The sequence below is a fragment of the Gallus gallus genome, chromosome 11 (assembly GCF_016699485.2).
Source record: "Gallus gallus isolate bGalGal1 chromosome 11, bGalGal1.mat.broiler.GRCg7b, whole genome shotgun sequence".
NCBI lineage: Eukaryota > Metazoa > Chordata > Aves > Galliformes > Phasianidae > Gallus > Gallus gallus.
Window position 1 is genome coordinate 5549911 of NC_052542.1, and position 17072 is coordinate 5566982.

A 17072-nucleotide genomic window follows, 5' to 3' on the forward strand; every position below is an offset into this window, starting at 1 on the left:
CATTATTTTTTTAATTAATTTTTCTTTACATTTTTTTACCCACAAAAATCTCTTGGCTTGCTCTTGCAGCACCACAGAGTTCATGTTGTGGTACGGTGATGTTTATCATGTACCAGTACTCATTCACCCTGCAGAAATTTGCAAACCTGAGTTTGTTTTGTGGCTTTCTTCATCCACATTACCTCCATGGAACAAAGGAATTGATTCTTCTCCCAAAAACATTATCATTGCATCTTCATGCAGTACAGTGCAGTGTTTCAGATTTACACTGTGGTGAGAACAGAATGAGAATTAGTATTTTCCAAACTTTTCGCTGAAGCTTTTTCTAAAAACTACGGAATATTGCAGAATCAGTTCAAAACAGACCTTCACATGACTTCCTAAGCTTATTTTTTAAATATCATACAAATAAAATAAAATGATATCTTTATGTGCACACAAGTAAAACCTAAGAATGAAATAGAAACCTTTTACAAGCAAGTGACTGTACCTCGGTCTGTAGTCAGTCTTAGCAGTGATTATGAGTATTTAAGAAATCCATCCATCTTCCTTTCATCAACAGTCACTTTTGCATTTGCATATCTAATAATTTATGGCATGTCCTGACCCCAAGCAGTAATTGAACCAATAGATCTTCAGACCAGATTTACACTGGTCTGGCTGCCACAGTAATGTAACTCTGCAGGAGTTTTGGATTATTCCAAATGCCATCTCCTCTTCTGAGAGACTCACAGTCACGGGCTAAATTTTACCTCCAAATGTCAAGGCAGAAACTCTATAGCTTAGTTTAAACTATCTAGCTCTCCTTTTGGAATACTTTAGATAAAAACAGGAGGCACAGTGATCACTCTCAACATTGCCCTTGGTAGACTGATTTTAATGTAAGATTCTGTAACAATAAATTAATTCTCCTAAGAGTATAAAACCATGGAAGAGCCTGAAGTGTAGAAATGAAAGGAGGAAATCTATAGCAGAGTTTGTAAATGGTAATGTAAAAAAAAAATAGAAATAAAAGGGGAGAGACACTGTTATGTTGGTGAGGGCTCTGATGATCACAAACAGGCTGATGAGAATCGAGCTTCAAGTAGGAGATAGGGTGCTCTTCTGACTTGAGCAAGCCATGGCACAGCACAAAACCCAGCCAACTGCCTGTGTTTCTTCTTCTCAAAATGTGATTTAGAGACCAATTTCAAGGCAGCATTATATGCTTCAGTAAAGGGTTCTCAAAAGCTTTGAATAAGAAAAATACCAGCAAACACACAGCTCTGCACTGTTGCAGGCACTTTGCTGAATACTAAGTATTGAGAAAATACAGCAATAGAAGTTGTGTCTTTTCCAGCAGGTATTCCTTGGGGAAAATCTCTCACTGCTCTTCACCTGTTTCTGACTGTAACAGAAGAGTCAGGTGCACAGACCGGTCACACTGCTGCTGCTTCCAAACAGTATTCCAGACATTATAAAAAGATGCTGGGTCTGAAATTTTATAACAAGTCTCATCAGTTGGCTGTTTTATTTTCCTGGAAAGGAGCTCAACTGAACAAGCTCTGGCAGACACACAGAGCTATGCTGTTGCCACTGACAGGAGTCCCAGAACAACACATACAGTCTGTGAGAAAATGCTACTGTCTCACAACTGTGGAAAAAAAAGAAAAGAGCAGCAAAGGTACGAACGAGGGATGCAGTATTAATCTATTGATGATTAAGTGCTGCCATTGTTCCTTAATAGCTAAGTTCAATGATGATAGACATCCTGAAAAATAGATAGATAGACAGAAAGATAGATATCCTCAGCTACATCAACCATCCATAATATCCCATGTGCTGCCATCACTGCTTTGCCTGACCAATTGCCTGTGTAACCTGTTCCATCTTGTATGATCAATATTAGCACTTCACTAAGCATGCAGTTACAGCTATCTGCTAGCAAAGGAAGAACCTCATCTTGCCTCTTTGTAATGAAAGATGATCATCTTGAAGAAGAAATGCAATTTCCTATACCGATACTTTCATTTAATTGTTTTCAGTGACTTGTTTGATGCCTGTGTTCTACTTATTATGTAAATATAGCAAAAAGCAAAGTATCAGAAAATGAATTAACATTGAAAAGTTGAACAGGAAAACAGGGTTTGATGTCCAAGCAATGTCTCTGTGCCTCAGTTTTCCATAATTAAAGTGAGATTAACAATACCATAACCACCTTTTGTGAGATTCTTGTGGATCATTGATTAGCAGACGTAAAAAGTTTCAGGGGCAGAAATTCCCCTGGTGCCTCCAAATAGTAAGTGGGCTGTGATTCTCTTAGGAACTGACTGAGATACCAAAGAATGATAAGATACAGTAGCGCAGGATCAAAAGGAGAGGAAGACAGGTCTCTGTGCAGTATGGGAATGACAGCACAGGAAGAAAAATATTGCTGGCCCTACCACCCTAATCCTCTCATTAACTGCCTAAGGGAGGACAGCACAGAAGAGGAAGTTCTTTATCCCACCCAGCCACTGCTGAAAGAGTGGGTGTTCCTGGTGAGCATCAGGATAAAAACAGCAAATACCAGCGAGAGACAGACATTGTGACATCTCCCTTGGCATGGAAATACAAAACGGTGGGAAGCTCCCTGTGCAGTGTGTGTGGTTGCAGTAAGATCTCCTTGCCATTACGCAGGAGGGGATAAATCTTGTTTCAATGAAGCTGAAAGCAGTGCAGCTCAGCTGAAATTATCTGCAAAAAACATAAGAATGAAAAGGCCCCTGCCCTGTAAGTTGATGTCTCCTGTGTTTCTGGCTCCCCTATCAATACTGTCTTTTTCGCTCTCTTTTTTTTTTTTTCTCATGTCAGCATCCTCCAGTAATGCAGTGTTTCCAAAGTGGAAATGAAAGGCACAGGTGGAGACTCAACTGCCTACTTGTCATAAGGCTAAATATTTCTTCACTCAAGATGTAATAAATCCTGGAGTACTCTCTGCTCTCACAGGAGGATTTCAGCACGGAGGCATGCTGCAGAAAGGTATTTGTGTCAGAAAAAGAATTCTCTGGGCAGTGTAATCTCTGATACTCCTAAGAACTACTGCTCGCGTGGAATTGTTTTGCTTGGGTTTTTTTCCCCTCTTTAATGGAGCAGTGTCTTATGTGAAGCACTATAAAGTCTGCATCCAAATGGAGTCAGAACCAAAATATCAAATGCCAGAATGCTCTGAAGGTAGAAACTTTTTAATTGCTATATTTTTTCTAAGTATTTTTTTTTTTATTTTAATCAACAAAATGGGTTTGATCCTGAAAGAATTTTCTCAAAGTTACCTGAGTAGGACAGCATTAACATAGTGGAGTGAAAATCCCATCATGTTCTTCAGGACAAATGCTTCTTATTGAGATGGATGATGAAAGGTAAGGGTGCTGAGAGCATACTTGTTTGTAAACAGCTCTGGATTTTGCTCTGTAGAGGAGCATATGGCCCAATCTGTAGCCCAGCTTGGCTTTTTTCACAGTGAGAATGGCACAGCACAGCACTGCAGATTAGGCTACTGCAGGAAGTGGTACAAGAGAGGAATTTGCATTCAGAATGAAGGATGAAATATATGGAAGTTCATGAAAATAGCAAGTTCATTTCAGCTTGAAAATTAGTTTTCCTTTTTTTCATTCTATTTCTTCGGGTTAAATTTGCTAAATGAAAACCATACGTATTTGGTGGGCAGTTATTCTCAGTAGTTCATTGACGTTTATCAAAAATAAAGCAGTAAAAATACATAGGACAGCAGCAGGAACCAGCTCACTAGAGGTGGAAGACGGATGGGACACTGATAGTTACAGCTGGTGTTCAGTCAGTCCAGAAGACTGCTGTGCCAAGTGTTGGGAGGAGCTAGAGAATACCCATGAGTGCTCTCGTGAACTGTAGTTAGCTCAACAGAGGCCTCTGCTGAGCAAATAGTAACCGTCTGAGACAAGCTCAGAATCAAGCCAAGTGCCTCACCTTTATTCATCCTTACTAGGACTATCTAGAAGCCTTCTTACTGGTCACGCTGGGAGGAGAGAAAATTCCAAAAGGACGGATAAGCACAAATAGTTCTGTCTTATTTCTAAGGAAAACAAATAGGGAACTATCTCTTATGGAATAGTATTCACACGTGGTTTGCCATTAGAGAATGTATTATATATTTTACTGTAGTTTTATTAAAGGTTCAAAAGTCATTTGAAGAAAGAGACTGTGATTTGCCGTAAGACTTAATGTATACCTGTAGGTCATTTTCACTTTTTTCTGTTTACCTGAATTTGCCACACTTAAACTGAATCAAGCCATTGATTTATCAGAAGTGCTTTATTCCTCACTTTAGATCTGTGCAGATCTAAGCTATAAACAGGAAAGCAGTAAAAAGTTGCATTTGTAAATATTTTAGAGAACACTGCTGTTCTGTGCAGCTTTATGCTCTTTTTTTTTTCTGGTGCCATTGAGTGCTTTTGCAGAAGCTCATTTGGGAAATGTATTCTTTGATTTTGGTAATCAATTGATCAACATTTGAAGCCGGGCTCAGACACACAGCTATTGTGAAGAGCAGTACTTTCAGATATCCATTTGATTGTGTTTGTGATGCTTGCTTTATTCAGCTGTGCTCCAGGCAAATTAAAATGTAGTGCTATATAATAAGTATGGGAAGGTTAGCATTCGCACTTTAGGGATAAAACATTTTGACAGTTCTATTCTACATTTGCATTTAAAAATTGTAATGCTTTTAATTAGACCCTATGTTTATGGTAGTTTCTCTTGTAGGCATTACTATTGTGAGACTGTTACCTTTCAGGGTCTGTTCTGGACTGCTTGTCTGTGGGGAAAAGCAAAAGCCTGCTGCTTCCATTTACAAATTGTTTGCTGGTCCATCGTATGTCTTATTTTCTTTAATTTCTCTTTCTCCTCCACCTCTTTCACCACTGCAGAAGAATTTGGGTTTGTTTCTGAGGATTCGTATGTGCGGGGTTAGAGAGGGACATACATACAGTTCTTTCTCACGTGTTTGGTATATTTTTCCACTGGTCCTCAAATTCTCAGTTTTTGGTCGCAGTAGAATCCCGAAAGGGACAGTGGCAGACATGGTCTGGAGAGAGACAGGAGATCCTGCCATGATATGCATTGTCTTTTTAGCTCTTGGATAGGTGATGTTTAAACAAAGCACATACACAGGCAGTGGTCAACATCCCGAGCATATGAAAATGATCTCTGACACGGGCTTAAAAAAAAAGAAAAGACTAAGTAGTTCCTAGACAGCCAGTCCCTAGAGTCTTTGTGTAACTATTGCTAGATTTACCCTGGGAAGGATATGGAGTTTGGTAGTACCAGAAATCTTGAGCAGTGACTTTTCAGGGAATGTATTCCTGCATTAGACCCCCATACCGTGTCTCCAAAGCCCAGGAAATTCAAACACCCTCACAGACTGCTCCAAGGTGCTCATTTCCTTATCTTCCTTCAATTTTTGGAGCTGCTTCTTCTGACTCAGCAGTAAATAGCAGGTATTCAGATATCATTGCATATTCAGATATTTGGTATGGAAGTCATGTTTCCTGGTTGGGAAGGGGACAACAAGTAAATCCTCCCAGCACACCCAGATTGCATCTTGCATTTAAAATCATTAAAATCTGAATTATACAGAGGCTATGCAGTACTAGGGGTAAGTACATTGGCCTTTCATGTCTTATTATGTTGTTAATTAGTTAATGTTTGTAAAGCACTTTGAAGATGAAAAGCCCTATATAAGTTCTAAGTGTTATTATCTCTGGAGACCTGGGTTCAATTCAAAGGTGCCTAATTACATATGCCATAAATTAGACTTAATGAGTTGTGGAATCATGTGCTTTCTCTGATGCATGCAGGTTTCTCAGATAGACCTTGGTCCTATAGCCTGCTGCTGTGCTTCTTTATGTACACAGAGCTGTTATGAAAAATAACATCAAATAGAGCAGACATTTTCTAGAAACAATTAGGTTATATTTCAGCTCTGTTTAGAACTTGGTGAGGGAAATTACCAGGAACTTTGCTCTGCTGCATCTAGGGCTTTCCCAGTAACCGACTTCAAAGTGCTGAAGTTAACGGGACTGTTTTCAGGCTACCGTACAGACAGAATTCTAATTCTTTCTTTTGCTCCATATCTGGGCTTACCACAGGGGAACTGGGCAGTATGAGCATGACTGCTGTCCTAATAATGCCCTGAGATGTACCGTCAGGGCTGGAGACGTTTCGGTGTTGGGTAATGTTCACATGCAAAAGAAAAAAGTTCCCATCTGTAGAGATACTATCACTGAATTTACAGCAAGCCCTTACAAGTGAGTAAAGTACAAAAGGGGGAAGTAGCAGTTATAGGAAAATGTGGTTTCATTGGCTTTGCAGAGCTGAGAGTTTCTGTGTTATGTAACTTACATATTCTGTGGGGAAAAGCTACAAAATTGGCCCCACTCAGGTCAGCTATCCAGCAGTGAGAGCAGAGAGGTTCTCCTGGTTCTTCCTGAATTAACAGAGTTCAGACACATAGAAAACCAGTAGGATCATTCACTTGTCCCAAAGTGGTTCCCATGTGTTCTTGCAGCAGAACATTTTATCTTGGACCCTTTGCATGCTTACAGGGAGAGGCAGGGTTTATTCGGCATATAAATATGTTAGAAGTGATTGTGTTCATTAGTACAACCTAAGTAGATTGGAAAAACCAATTAATAGCAATTTACTATAAGTGTCTCTAACTGACTTCTTGAAAGTATTTATCCTGAAGTGAAAGTCATTTGATTTAGTTAATGTTTATTATATATGCAGATCTTCCGGGGAAAATGTATTTTTGAGTACTCCAGACAATTGAAACTAGTGAGCCCACTGTCTGGAGAAAGCATCTGTAACCGCAGCCAAAAGAGGAACAAGATTTCCGACATTGTTTCAAGACATGTGTTTGAAGCATGGGTTCCCATCACTTTCGGAGTGAGTTGCAGACCATTTTTCTTTATATAGATTTAGACAAGACAAAGCAGTCCTGGATTTGTCTTGCTAATTGTCTTTGTGATTTCTCCCCAGGCCATTTTCTATGTCCTTTGCTTTGTTGGAATATGATCATTTCCTCAAGAAACTTTAAGTGGGACCGAGCATTGTTTCAAACTGTTGTTGTTTTCTCTTTGGCCCAATACTCATCCAATCTGCTCACATTTCTGCATTCTTAATAATTGATCAAACCATACACCTTAAATACTGGAGCGCGTAGCTTTCAAAAACAAGATGTAATTTTGCAGAATAATTTTCATATGTTCTAATAAATGGGAACTTAAGATAAATATCAATTTGAGCTCCAGGCTGTGGTTAAGTGTTTTAATAGTGTAGCAAACTTATCAACAAACTTTTCCTTCCCCACCCTGCCCCCTTCCCTTTTTGCAGTGAACAGATTTTTATCTGACTGGCTTGTGACTTGGGGAATTTTACAAGCAGATTTCAGTACTTGTCCAACATTTTGAAATTTGATTCTGAAAACAAAACAAAACAAAATCTTAAAACAATACAAAACAGTATTTTATAAAGTATGTAACAACTGGGCTCAAATATGCTATGCAAGAAAATGAGAAAGTTGTAAGCTTTAGCAGCTGCACTGAACTGCCCATTAGAGAAACATCAGGCAGGAGGAACAACCTTACAACATTGTGAAAGCGCTTTTTTTACAGCCAGACCTCCAACTCTGACCAATGTGCTAATAGCTGATAAGGGTGTGCTTTGAGAAAATAATTCAGGGGTTACAAGAAACATTAAATGCATGTGCAGAAAGATCTTGGTCAGCTAATATCCAATAAAGAACGCTGGTCACTTGGTAGTTGTGTTTGGTGACCCACTGAAGAGTTTTACAGAAACAGTTGTCATCTTTTTGACTTGTGACTTCCCAAGTCATTTTCCTGTTTTATGTCTGTAATTTAACAAAGCACTAATCTCTCTCACTGAAGGACTGACAGTGGAAGCACTGCTCATAAGGTCTGGAAAAAGACTTCTGGATCATTCCTGCCTCCAGCTTCCTCTCCCTGTCTGCAGTCAAGGGGTTATCACAGGCCAGCTGGCAGAGTGGAAAGCACAGCAGTAAGTAGGGGAGTAAACCAAGATTTTATACTGAATTTTATACTAGATGAAGAGCAACTGCCGATTCTGATAGACTATTGTGCAAGTAAATGTGAATTGTCATAAGTTTGTTGAGAGCTAATGTTTATTTCTATGGACCTGTGGATTTTGCTACTGTGGAAGTGTAAGTTTTGGATGATTTGCTGCATGATTCCTGAGTTTTCTCTCTCTACACTCAAGATGTGGTGCAAAGGGGACAAAATTGCAGACAAAATGCAAAACCAATGGTTAGTTGGCTAAACTGTTGATCCTAGCATGGAAAGAGCAAGAAGCACAAAAGGTCTTCAAAACTGTCAGCATCACTGTTGTCATATGATTTAGATTTTAAACACATAAATTTTTTTCAAATCATAACAGTTTTCTACTGTTCAGTATTACAGTAATATCCATTACAGTCCTGAGAAGAATAACTTAATGTTGAAACAGTAAGAATTGAGTTTGTAGATATTAAAGTTCAGAAGTACTATTCTGACACCAAATATTTTAGCGTCATGCAGACCTATTTTCACCTACGTATTCCTTCATCAAGTAACTCTGTCATCTGTAGTGGAACAAGAGCATGCCTCAGTTTAATTCTCAGTTCAGTAAAGCATTTATGTTCTGAACATTATTTAAGCTTTATTTAGGCATGTCATTTGATGAGACAGAGGTTTGATAAGTCTGGAGTTAACAACAGGCCAAAGTACTGTCCTGAAGCACAGTTTGATTTGACAGTATGTAACAAAGTACATGTGCACACCAACACTTTGATTCATAGAATCATAGAATGGTTTGGGTTGGAAAGAACCTTAAAAGCCTTTTTTTTTTTTTTTTGCAAGACCGTATTGCCCAAAGTCCCATCCAGCCTGGCCTTGAATGCCTCCAGGGGTGGGGCATCTACAGCTTCCCTGGGCAGCCTGTTCCAATGCCTCACCACCCTCTGAGTAAAGAATTTCTTCTTTGTATCTAATCTAAATCTACCCTTTTTTTTTTTTTTTTTTTTTTTTTTTTAGTTTAAATGTCCCTAAGTTTATTCCCTGTCCTATCACTAAACTTTTAAAGGTAGCTTAAGAAGTAGTTTTAAATTGTTTTAAAATGGTGTACTTTTAAGGTGTACTTTAAAAGTGTAGCTGACATGTCTTTTAAAATTTCCTCAGGAAATGAGCAATGTAATTAATTCATAAGTACTCATAAGGATATCTGCTTTATTACAATTGAGACCTTTATTGAGGTGGTCAAGTGACATCGTTACCTTAAAAAGATACCAGAACTGAATGAACAACTTCATAGAACTGAGGAATGTTGTCATTTAAACTTCATCACATCAACTAACTGACATTATTTGTTCACCTCCTTACAGTAATTATTTGTAATCGTATTTGTGTGGCATCTGTTTGGCACTTAAACTGTGCATGTAACTGAGAAGAGCTGCATTATTAACCAAGAGAAACTGAGAAATGTAGTTGAGAATGCTAGATCAGGCAGGCAGATGGAATTATCTCCTGTGGCATTCACTCTTCAAAGAATTTACTTTTTTTCCTCTCCCTTCCTCATACATGCAAGCAAGAAAGCAAACAAACCCAATCTCCTAGTTTTACAAGAAAAGCGTCTAGAAGTCAGAAGTACCATAAGCAGTGAAATAAACTATTGTTCAATCTAGATTCCTAAGAGGAACCTTGGAATTACCCAAGATTATGAAAAAAACCAAAGCCAAAACCTTTTTGTGTGTGTGTGTGTGTTACTCTGCTTACAGTTGGTTTTATCTTAAAGAAAAATTAATGTTATACCCATCTGCATGCACTTAGTCTTGTCTTCCAAAATGTTCTTCTTGAGCTCATGATGAAAGCTACAATAATTCTTTGCCCTCACAGTATGAGAAGAAATAAAACAAAGGGTTCAAAATGGACCAACTACTGCAAATCAAAACTTCAAAATCTCTTTTAAGCTACGTTTTGTTCAGTATATTTTATTACAAGTAAAAGGACTTATCACAAATAAAAACGTTGAGAGCAAAACCATAATCTCAGTGTTTGTATGATGATGGTGATGAAGCAGCATTATTGTCTATCCAGTGTCACCAAAGTGAACATTTCCATTTCTATCAATTTTTTAAAATCAAGGGGCTTGGATCTTGTTTGGCAAAGATCTCAAACAGATGCGTAACTTTAAGTATCTAAGTTAAGCCTATTAGCCTGAATGTGACAGTTAATATGTTAAGTATATCCTTAAAGTCAAGAGCTCTTGGTTAGACATTTGAACCCATTAAAGGTGAAATAATGTAAAAGTTAATAAGATAAAATTGTAATACAGAATATATTAATATTACAAAACAGGCTGAAGATACTGCGTCTCTGTTATTTGTTAGTAAAGCTGATGCATTTCTGTAATGGATAAAAAGGTTATCTATAAGAAAATACTCTGTTTCTTGTCTTATGCAGAAGGTATTTTATATAAAATGGATATAAATTTGCTCATTCATTGTTTTAAAAGCTAGGATCCTTGTCCACTGAATGGCAATTTATGTGGTCCCATGATCCGTCACCGTATGTCCAAGCAACTTGTGGGAAATAATGGAAAGAGCTTTTTAAAGGCCACAGAGAGGTGATAGCTTGGAAAAAAAGCTAATCAAAGTACATTTTTAAAATTGTGTTTTAAGATCTTTCATTAAAAAAACAAGCTTAATATAAAGTAAAATAGATCAAGGGTGTGCTAATGTCACTGCAGAAGCAGTACTCCAGTAGCAGATTGCATATGTTTAAGTGATTCACATATCTTGATTTGATTTGGCAAATGAAAACCTTATCTTACTCTAAGTCATTTTTACCATCTGGATTTGCATATACGTATGATATCTGTTATATTAATTACATCTATTTTCACAGGTATAGACAGACATAGCCGAGAGTTGTGGCAGCCATTAATAGATCAGGCAAGCCCTTGCAGCTGTGTTTTGATCAGCGGAAAGGTTTTTGGCATCCAAGAGCTGAAATCACCTTTTGGGTATGACAAGTGCATCGAAGTATCTAGCAAGTTAAAATCAAGGGTTTCTGTGAGGAAGGAGTAGGAACACCTACCACAAAAAATTAAGAGTAAAATAACCTTTAATAATCTCTACAATGCAAACTCAATTGTATGTATTGCATTTAATTGGCGTTTAGCCATCCATCATTTGCTGGCTCATAAAGCTGATTTGTGCTCTTTCCTCCTGTCCCTCTTTCCTGGAGCTGCTGGCCTCTTTTCACCACGCCTTTCCCATAGGCACGTACAACTGGGACCTACACATTCTTTTGTCTCTTCCTCTGGAACGCTGCTTTTTATCACATGGGGAAAGGAGTTTTGTGAGCAGCTTTCTTTCTTCTTTATTGTTGAATGCCACTTATAAACTCTGTCACTAGACTCTTGGAAGGTATCTAAAATGCTAGACAAGGAAACAGGTATAATTCAGAGGAAAACTGACCTTGATTGAATAGGGTCAAAATGCTTCAACTACCTCTTTCATTTGAAACTCCTCATTTATAGACTCACGCTTCTTTCACCATAGCTTGAGGGTTGACATAAATATATGTGGGATGTGTGTTAGTCTTAAAGATAGGAAGCTCGGCTAAATTTAGTGAATTCTGTGACTAATCAAACTCTTTGTGAAAAACACACTATTTCTCCCCCAGAGAGTTGTAAGACTATAATTGTTGAGAACACCAGAAGTTGTTTGTTTGTTTCCAGAAAACCACTTTGGGCATTCCCGCAGTATTAACATGTAATAGACAAGTTAAAGCTCCAACTGCTAATTGCCAAGTCCAATTGTATGTGTTAATCAGGCTTCTGAGGAAACACAAAAGGTACTAACCTCTAAATTATCTGTCTAAAAAAATTGAATATTCGTCTTGGGGTTTACACATGTAAGGCTATTCTTAGAAGCATTTGGAGGCTGTAAGCTACCAAAAATTTTTGAACAGAATTCTTGTGGTCATTTCCAGACTTACTCAGTATGGATGTTTCCTGAGCTTTCTGCTGTTGACTGTCGTCACAGGCCTTTTCTGTTGAGTAGATTGAGAACAGAGATTTACGAGAATATTTGATGAAGTTTTATACAGACTGTGTCCCAAGCATTTATTTGCTACATTATGCACCTCTTTCAACCAAATGCTGTTTGTTGTTATGGTAACCCATTGTAACGAGAGCCATGTGACCCATGAAAATGTTAGCTAGCCAACAAAGTTTGCAGTTTTCACGTACTTTTCAATGTTTCTGTTTTCATCTTGTTTAAACAGCATCTTTCTCATTGTTCAAACCACAGATGCACAGGCCTCATTTTCTTTCTCTCCACTAAGGATGATTTACATTCCATCAGCAGCAGAAAGACCTGAAAAATCTGTAGATGCGATTAGAAGCACTTTAGTATCCTCTGGAGCAGCAAAGAGGAGTCTTAAACCGTGTCCTTATCCCTTCTACTTCTTTGCTAGGAAGAGCTTCTGCTAGGAATGGTGTGGATTGGGAGCCAGGAATCCTTTCTGTCTGATTCCTGGACTGCTGAAGAACAGCTACACCAACACCCTCACACAGGCGTACTTCCTCACATTTATCTTAGGTTAGCACGTTCCTTTATTTAACTGTCTCTGATCTGACTATATCTGATCATTCCTTCATCTCATTTTCACTTAACCTCTTGACCCCTACACAGACTAAGCATCCTATCAGATATCACCCAAGGGACCTTCTTTTCCCCCCACTCCCCCTTTCTCCACTCTTTCTCCAATTTAGGTGCTTTATGCTACTCCTGGTAATTTACCTGATTACATGGAAAGAGCTGTAGATCTTTTTATAATTGCTGTTTTACTTAAAACATTGATTCCTTAGCTCCCGTCTATTTTCAGGTCATCACACCTCACTGGAGGCTTCTCTGCTTTAATGAGCAACTCAGAAACCACAGAGAGGACTGGAGAATGGAAGTCATTGGACATTGTCGTGTTTGAAAACAGCTCCATAGCATTCATAAGAGGATTCTTGGCACCTGCCTAGTTAAACTGGATGTCCAATGTTATCTCCCCAGGCAAGTAAGATTCTGGCAATCAGTGTAGTCCTATTTCACTTGTTCTCAGTCTTTTTGACACAAACACATTAATTCCCCCAAGCTACTTTGGCAGCTGTAAGAAGTTCTCTCCTTTTTTTAATATGATTGATAATATTGAATATTTCTTTTAACCTTTTACTGCAATTGCTGGGCTAGGTGATAGTTTCTCTGTTTGGATTTTAATCTCCAGCATGCAGTAGCACATCTTCCGATTGCCTACTCATTCTGGAACTCATTTGTAATATGTTGCCACTTAATTTACAACTGCCTATCAACCTCCACCTAGCACTATCCCTACAACATATAATGTCATTCTTCCAACACTTCCACTGTCAAAGGTCATATAAAACAAAACATTGCTTAATACAAAAAATCCTTCTAGTTTAGCACAGAAAGAATGGCAGCCCTTGGGCAGAATTTGACTCTATCATTTCATATGATGTGCTGGAAAGAAATACATTCTGGAAAAGGTGCCGATAATTAAGGCTCCCTGATTCAATGCAGAAAGTGTATTGAAATGTACAGGCAAAAAAATGTCATCATTGTCTTAACTTCCGATTTCTCAGGAAAAAAAAAAAAAAAAAAAGCAAAAGGTTGCTTGAGGAGACACAGATATAAAAACAAAGAGACCTCCCAGGCTGACTTGAAATATGTTCAAGCTACACATCCATTCTCTGCTCCCTAGAACCCAGTAAATATTTCTGTGGCCCCACGAAATATTTTAGTTTGAACCCAGGAAACCTCAGATTGACCTTGGAAATAAGATTCCTGATTTTCAAAGTAAATTTCTCAGCCACACCACTGGAGGAGTTACACTTTTCTGACTGAAACATATAAAACTTGTCTCTTTTGGCAAATGGGGTAGATTTACTGTAAGAAGTTGGTTGTTTTCCCAATTAACTAACCGTAGGCACACTCAAAATCTTTTTCTCATCTTTCACAACCCAATACAATGCTGGTGGCAAGGTTAAAATACCTTTTTTTAGTCCATTAGGGGCAGGGTTAAGCCAATGTAAAGTAGCAGAGTCTGTCTCAGTGGATATACACTGGCCTATCCTGCTGAGCATCTGGTGCATGTCTCTACAGAGATTTTGTTCTGTCTTCTCATCGGGTTGTATTGGATGCTTTAGCAGCATTTGATCCTATAGTGTCCTTTTAGCTTACCTTGAATCCCCTTTGAGATTACATTTTGATGATTACATATGTCTGGATTTTATTAGCTTTGTCAGTTTGTTTTCTTCTGATGTTTTTCTCCTCTGCCAGCTTTTTTTTAACTCTTCTCTCACCCAAGACAAGATCTCATGCCCTGATGCAACATAATGAAAATATTATTTTGAAAAAGTCTGTGACATTATTTTCTGATGGTGTTCAGCTCATATTTAGGTAAAAATTTCCTGGATCTGGTTATCAGTTATCTGTATGAAAGTGTAAGCTCTTGTTCCTCGTGGAATATAAGGAGAGGAGAGGTCTTAAATTCGTCTTAAATTCTGGTTGGTGTCTATCAACCAATGCTGAAAAGCATGACCAGAGCCTTTCTTTTAACTTCATAGCTGCTTCCAAGATGTCAGACGTAACTGCCTTTTGTACAACAGTCTTATTCAAACCAGACAAAGACAGTTAAGATGGGCACTCTGCTTGGCATCTGTCATATTAATTGAATTAAACAGCTGTAATTCTAACAGAGAAACAAACAGACAAAAACAAAAAACAACCCACCAAACTTGTACTAGGTGTTAAATAAAATAAGGTGATGTTTTTTCTCAGTGACCCTCTTAGGTTTATGCTTCAGCTTGGGTTTCTCACTTCAGCCAACCAGAAGTGTTGAAATGCTGTCAGCTGGTATTTCACTGAGGCTTCTGGTCCAGGGCATCAGTACAGATATCCAGCTGCACAAAGGTGGTCCTTACACCCTCCCCATGTCCTGCTGAAGTCACTGACTCCTGTGCATACTTGGAGTTTCACAAGGCTGCCAGGTGGTAGCCATGTGGTGCAGATTTAAGAGCTCCATGGCACTCAGGTAATATTCATATATCTGAAAAGGACAGTGCTGTCGAAACAGAATGAACCTTTGAACTTTGTTAGGTTTTTGATATGACCGTAAGCCTCAGATTTATAAAAACAAAGCAGAACAAACCCCACTGCTTGCTTGCTTGCTTTTATTCTATTTTCTGATTTTGCACTAAATTGTCAGCAAAGCAGGCCTTTTACCTATCAACAGATGGTACAGAATTCTGTGGGATTTTCCCACATTTGATGAACACACATCAAGTCTATTTACATGAGCATGGAAAATATTAAAATGACTACCAGGTCTGTTCAGTGTAACACACCTGGAGCACATTGCTGCCAGCAAGCTTCCAAGGTGGGGAGATTCTGGCACACAGTTACGGTTCTGGGGATTGGACCACTTTTGACTTGGGTTATTGCATCTTTTGACACCTGAAGACATATTCACCTCTGACCCAGGAACATCTGCACCATCAAACTATAAAAAGGGGAATTGAAATGTAACCTTTTTTTTTTTCCCTTACTGTTATTTTTATTTTCCATTGAAAGAGGTTTTAAAAGGCCTATGAAATGTAAAATTGCTTTTTTGTCATGGTTGCAAAACTCATTTCACTTTTTTATCTGAGATGCACTTGTAGTAAATTTCCAGGGCTGAAAAAGGAATATAGTAACCCACAGTCCAAAGCACTGAGCACAGCACAGTCTGCATCTTTCACTGCTTGGGGCAAAGAGGGGAGCTGCCCCAGTGGACTACTTTGTCCTTGCTCCCACCATTCATCCAGGCTTTTCCTCACCAGTTTGTTACATGTTTAATAATAATAATAAATATTCTTACATGTTCTGACTTTCCTTCCTAAGCTAATGTTGATGTTTTTTTTTTTTTCTTTCTTTACAAGCAGAATTTTATAAATCCTTGGGCTGTTACTGCTGCTCCTCTGACATGGCCCATCATCAGAATACCAGCTCTACTGGCAACTGTGCAGGTGACTGTCTTCTTACATGAAATATTGGTATACCACAATGCTTATGTGAGTTTTCCTTTCACCTTTCTTGTTGTGCTTTGCTCTTGTGATTTATATTCATACAGATTTTTTTTTTTTAAACTCATTTTGGTGTGCTAGCTTTTGACCAAAAAAGCACAAAAAACAAACAAAGAAACCAACAAGCTGGGACTTTTCTGTCAGTTTGCCCTACTGTAGAATGAATTTACATGGTCTGTAAGTGGAATGTAAATATCCTTGGATGAACAGCACTAGAAAAATCCCTGGAATTATTTTTTTGACTTTTACCTGTGGTGTAATGGAGTCAATTTTTTGTTTCATTTAGAGTGACTATATAGGGCAAAACGACACAGTATGTTGATAGATGGGGTATTGCTATGATTGAGTTTGCCAAAATTAACACATTTCCCATTGGAAAAAAAAAAAAAACTTTGGAAAAGTTTCTCTTTTTCTGAGTACAGGCATTTTATGTTAGAGCCTCAGAGCTGGTTCTGTCTCTTCTAAGTTATAAACCCTTATGGATGTACCATAAAGATGTCCACCTAATGCAGAGAAAAGCAGATTAATTGATCACAGTAATATATTCTTATCCACTGAATAAGAGCATTCCACACATTGTTTCTTGTTTTGTTTCTGGCTTGTAAATCTTCATTGTAGAATACAAATGAAAATGACCCAAATATGTATTATTTATGAATAGGACTCTCAGATATTATGCTTTAGATTGATTGTGTTAGACAGGATATAACAGAAGCACCATAAGTCAATGAAAAATAAAAAGCAGCAAAAATGTTTCATGCTAAAAATGTAGTTCTAGTGACACCTCTTATATAAAGGACATTTCCAACACATTGACATTTATATTTATCACGGCAGTGTGTGTGATTTACAGTTGTCTGAGGCATTGA

At 38.1% G+C, this 17072-nt stretch overlaps 1 long non-coding RNA gene across 8 annotated transcripts in view; it reads left to right on the forward strand.

The window, feature by feature from the left end:
- Positions 1-13133, forward strand: part of LOC100858601 — a 126831-nt gene extending 113698 nt beyond the window's left edge. For 4 of the 8 annotated variants that reach the window (XR_005862883.2, XR_006931240.1, XR_005862884.2 and 1 more), the window contains 5 exons: positions 2833-3000; positions 6781-6939; positions 7941-8070; positions 10971-12673; positions 12960-13133. This is a non-coding gene — a long non-coding RNA (uncharacterized LOC100858601). The remainder of the gene's footprint in view (positions 1-2832; positions 3001-6780; positions 6940-7940; positions 8071-10970; positions 12674-12959) is intronic. The other 4 variants (XR_006931241.1, XR_006931245.1, XR_006931243.1 and 1 more) reach the window with 4 other exon arrangements.
- The last annotated feature ends 3939 nt before the right edge of the window (positions 13134-17072 follow it).